Source organism: Pinus tabuliformis, chromosome Q (genome assembly GCF_031772625.1).
Source record: "Pinus tabuliformis cultivar Carrire ecotype Pingquan chromosome Q, CPIR1, whole genome shotgun sequence".
Lineage (NCBI taxonomy): Eukaryota > Viridiplantae > Streptophyta > Pinopsida > Pinales > Pinaceae > Pinus > Pinus tabuliformis.
The window spans coordinates 680,215,339-680,220,816 of record NC_142296.1 but is presented as its reverse complement, the minus strand read 5'-3'; the positions used below and the strand labels follow the sequence as shown (position 1 = coordinate 680,220,816).

Here is a 5,478-nt window from a genome sequence, read left to right as displayed (position 1 = left end):
TTGACCTGCATTGGGCGATATTGAGCGAATTCTTCATAGGGTTTTGGGAATATTTTTATCTTCTGGAGCATTCTCGAAGATTCCCACACTTATCATCTCCTATGAGCTCGAAATTGTATAGGGAATGAGTTAAGTAACCTCCTATCCTCTTATCCGTTCCTCCATGGAAACTAACTCTAAGTTTGGAAGGCCATTCAATACCATCATTTACGACCAAACCACCTCCATTTTCCTATAAATTGAGCACTCATCAAAGTGATCAAGGGATCGAATTTGATAATTTGTAAGGAGATATTGTTGGTGTGAGGTTTGAGATTGTAAGAAAGTATTATTATGCTGTCGGAGTGTTGTGCTTTTGATGTGATGTTGGATGTGTTAGCGCTTGAAATTTCACCTCAGGCTGAGAAAGGTAAACTCCAAGGCAACATCAAACCACTTAGCCTTGTAGCTAGCCCTACGGGGCAGGAGAGGGCTCTCTTCGGTCTATCTCAGCAAAAAAAAAAGTTTTCTAAAAGAGGCTGAGATGACTTTAAAAGAAACTGATTTTAGGCTAGTAAATTGATAAAAAAGGATTTTTAATAAAATGACGGGGTTTTTCTGGGCTGCATGGGCAAAGTAACAGCTTGAGCAGAGAAATGTAATCAAGAACACAGATTATCCCCTGAGGCAAGGTAGGCAAGAAATTTAACATTAAATTGAGATTAAATGGGATGGCAAGACTGGTGAGGAGCTGACAAGGGCATAGAAGATGAATCCTTGTCAAACAGAAGAAAACATTAAATATTGAAAAAACTTAAAGGCAGAGCATACAAATGATGAATTCTACCTTAAAACTTCATTTGTTCAATTAGAAATGATCATGAAGTGAAATGAAAACATAACAGGTTACATATGAAACAGAAGAAAAACTTATGCTAAATTGTCATACCACAGGAATCTCAGGGGTCAGAGCTGCATTTTTTGATTAAAATCTCTGTCAAAGACTGTACAATAAAAGCTCTCTGTTCTCCACCAACTCTCAGCACTCAGAATTCTCTCCCCTCTCTCTCTTCACTCCTACCAATGAATTTTTTCAATACCTTAAATAAATGTTGCTAAAGGAAAAATAAATCAACCCAACAACAAAGGTGTTGTTTCAACTACAATTACAAAAATTAGGGAAGGGCGTTTCATCTATTCTAAACATAGAACAGCGTTCCTCTAAATCTTTGCTAATTGGCTAATTAAGAGACAAAACTAGAGCGCAGGTCTCCATAGGATCAGGATTGAAATCTTAAATCGAATCCCATAGATAGTCTTGACTTATTTTCAGCTTGCCACGTTACATTTTCCATAATAAAACAACCTTTAAACTAGAATTCTGCCGATTCAGCTCATGGTGACAACTGTACTGAGAGCGGTTTGCATGGTTGCACTCAACGTTTAATTCAGATCTATTTGCAGGAATACAAAATGTAATAGAATCCCCAGTTCCCCATAACTGAAATATATGTCTTTTTGCACTTTCAAATACTCCCGTAGTGCTTCTATTACTTTCAGGTCCTGTAAGTAGAATTGAACTCGAAAAGGGTTGTTCATGAACAAGAACAGTCACCGCAGAAGTCATCAGGGGCATAAATGCCGTCACGCCAAAAACAAACCTTACACCATACGCTTCCACAAGAGAGCCACTGAAGTAAGCACTCACGATGCCCCCAACTGCTGATGAACCCCAGCATAAGGACTAAAAAGATCCTGAGGTATCTTGTGACTCCCCACGAGCTCTTTCTATTACCATTGAATCCACTACAACATCTGAAAAGGCAACCGACAAAGAACCAAGAAAAATAGAGACCGTAGCTCCAATGTTGTCATCAACAAAGGTAGCCATTAAACTCCACATACCCGTATCATAATCCAAGGAGAAAAACACAATGTTTTCATCAGCTGCCCCAGTGACACCACCTCTGCACTCTTCATCTAGGGCGAGGCTTAGAACCGGTTCAGAATGAAATTTAATAGAAGTAACAGGTGTCCTTGGATTCCTCAAATCCCACCAAGCAAGGCTTCCAAATTGATGCTAGACAAAGGATCTGGCTGATGTAAACTCAATGGCGAAGAGATAGTGAGACCAGAATAACCATTTCCTGAACGGGTATGTGCCATTCCCAAGGAACTAGCTGAAAGTAAAACCTTATGCAATTGTGGAGGAGATGGAGTTGATATATCATTGCTGGATAAGCTGCAAGCATTCCCTCCTGCATCAGAAGACTGTTCCAAGAGGCCATTTCCATTAGCAATCTTTATGGAGAGTTTTTCATGTCCTGCCCTCACACGCTTCAATGGAGGAATAATTTTTTAAGTGTGCATAATTGATCCATGGACAAGATTGACTCCATTCACCAGAGGCGATTCTGAGGTAGTCTCATCAGTTCCAGGTGAGCGTGATGCATCAAGTTGATATGCAGAAGCATTTGACTTCTTCCATGTAGCAGATGGTGTCCGACTATTACGGTTTCTTGAGACACAGCGTATTGGACGCGAGAATACTCGAAGAAACGGATAGTTGCCATGTTTGGTGAGTCAAAACACACCCGAAACAATCTATTGTCACATTTAGATGACAGCTGAGATATTTTGAGCTTAAAGGAAGCACGCCCATGAAGAAGTCTGATAGGTCGCTCAGTGGAAGGAAATTCAACACCATCAAAAGTTGTAAGAAGAGGGGCTTCTGCATCATCCTCTGGTTTCTTAACAGGAACTCCAGAATGCCCAAGTGCATCTAATAAGACAACATCAAGAGAAAAATTCCTGCGACAGGAGGCTTTGATATCTCTCCTGTGACACTATTCTGTAATGCATATGCTATGCTTTTCTCTCCAACCGCCACTCCATCAATGTGAAGACGAACAACATTTGCACCCACCTCACATCCAACATGGACCCACTTCTCTAAGGGGCATGCTTGTTCAGCAGTGACAGAGTACTCATCAATAGATGCAGCAAGAGTAGCATCGAGGACTAGTTTATTAGAAGCCAAAGACAAAGCAGGAAAGAGTGACAATTTCCTGTCACCATCCAATGTAAGAAAAGGGGCAGCGGCTTCAGCATTCGGATGAACCTGGCAAATAATATTGCCCCCTTTTCTACTTTTGAGCAGGTAAATCCACAAGCACAGAGTGAAGCTTCCATCATCATTTGTAACATTTTTTTTGATAAACTCACAAATAGTCTGTCCAATGTCAGATAATCATCATCTCCGAATATCGGTCCGGTCTTGCATCCAGCCTTATTTGCCATTCAGAGTCCCGATATGGTCCTTGCACCTAGTTTTCCAATATTAAATTGAATCGAAACAAACTTCAAACTGCAGAAAGGGTTGTAGGCCTATAGGCCTAAATAAACCTTCTTGACAAGATCCAAACAAAGATGGCTTTCGAATTTCCCTTTGTAAGTCCTCAGGTAAATCCTCCAGCAACAACCATCTCTTGAAAGTTGTGGCTGAAAGTTTTATTAATTCTGGTAACCAAACTCCTCAATGTGGGAAGCCAGGATTCCTTAAGACTATTTAATTCTGCCAAACTCCTATTCAGCACTGCTCTGCCTTCCTCCAATTTTAACTCCAGGTTGTGGATCTGCTCACATCGGCGCTCATATTCTTCAAGCACATTGTGATTAAGAAAAAGAACAGCATTTGCCTGTGCCGTACAATCTTGGATTGCACCTTCAACTGTATCAGGCATCTTAAGAAATGCCCATTGTAATTTCAGGATTGAGCCTGGCAACAGATTTCTGCAGCATCCTTAGCCATTTGAAGAGCTGGAGAATAAATTACATATTCTAAAACAACACATTTAATGATTTCTTCTTCAAAACAGGGTTTTGAAGAAGAATCAATCTCACACTGACATAAGATGGAGTCTAACATCGGCTCCACTTGGGATGGCAGCTGCCGCTTCGTGGAGGTGCCAAGAACCGCAGAACTTTGGGAGAGCAGACAGTGCCTCCATCCATTGGGCAATGGAGTCCATTATTTCAACATATCAACACAACTGAAGACTCAACTTATTAACTGGAAACTGACTGAATTGACTGAAAGACTAATTCGGCAAACTTCAAACTAAACTGTAATGAAACTAGAACAGGATGCTGCCCTTATGGCTGCTTATTTATTTACAAAATCTACCCTACTTTGCTGCACAAACAATAGATCAGGTAATACTGAAATGCCAGATTAACCATTCAAGTAAATCTGAGAATGATGCCGCTCGAGCATGCTTCCACGAGGTCACAGATGCAGTTGTTGGCAGCCCTTCATGTAAGTAATGACCCTGGTCACGGAAAAGATAGCCTGATCTATCAATCAAAATGAAAAGCATGTCCATGTATGCCGCAATAGGATCACGGAAGCCAGATTCTGTTGGCTACCCCAACTATGCAATACATACTTCCAGCTGCACACTGTCAATATAAACATCTGTAGGCAAGTCTGTTATTTCTTGTTTCGAAGGAGGAAGGATTTCAAAGAACTTTTTAGGGTCTTGGAAATCATATGACTGGATTTGCTCATTTAAACATTGAATCTCCTTTTCGATTCTTTCAACAATTAACTCACAAAATTTAGTTTTGAAGAACTTTGAAGATAACTTTGAGGATTTCAACAAATGAAGCAAGGGACTGAAAACATCTTCATCAAATTCAGTATCAGCTAACTCCTTTCTTATTCCTTCTACAGCTTCACACAGCGTAAGGTTTGCCACATACCCTACCATTGCATGAATGGATCAGCGAGCGTTGGAATGTCTGGGTCGAATTGGAGTCGCCAGGTGAATGGTTCAGCCTGCATAAGTGTCTGATTGCTGTCCACCATCAGCATCAGATCTGCACCTTGATTGCATGTACTGGGACAAGACAATCAACAAATTGAATGTTCTCCCCAGTATGGTCACCAATATGTTAGCGCTTGAATTTCACCTCAGGCTGAGAAAGGTAAACTTCAAGGCAACATCAAACCACTTAGCCTCGTAGCTAGCCCTACGGGGCAGGAGAGGGCTCTCTCCGGTATATCTCAGTAAAGATCTTCAATGGGCGAGATGACCAATAGGAAAACACTGATTTTAGGCTAGTAAACTGATCAAGAGGTTTAAATTTGGGATTTTTAAAGTTTTGGTGGAAAATTGGGGAATGGCAATTTCGGGTGCGGGGATTGGACACAGTTTTCGCAGGGAGTTCTTTAGGGCGAGGTAGGAAACATTATTGATGCCTTTGATAGAGATGGATGGATGAGAATGACTGGTGAGGAGTTAAGGAGAGCAAAAAATAACCTTGAATTCCCCTTAAACAGTTGAAAACATTGATATTAAGCAAACTTAAAAGCAGAGCATGACAATCATGAATTCTACTTTAACACTTCATTTGCCTAATGTGCAGAAGGAAAATTAAGGAAATGATTCACATAACACACTTACAAGTACAAAGAGAAACACACCATCAATACAT

At 40.6% G+C, this 5,478-nt stretch overlaps 2 pseudogenes; both read right to left on the bottom strand.

Moving 5' to 3' along the window:
- Positions 1 to 1,321: 1,321 nt before the first annotated feature.
- Positions 1,322 to 3,279, bottom strand: LOC149221371 (uncharacterized; annotated as a pseudogene).
- A 158-nt stretch (positions 3,280 to 3,437) lies between these two features.
- On the bottom strand, positions 3,438 to 3,722 carry LOC149221370 (structural maintenance of chromosomes protein 5 pseudogene; annotated as a pseudogene).
- Between the last annotated feature and the right edge of the window lie 1,756 nt (positions 3,723 to 5,478).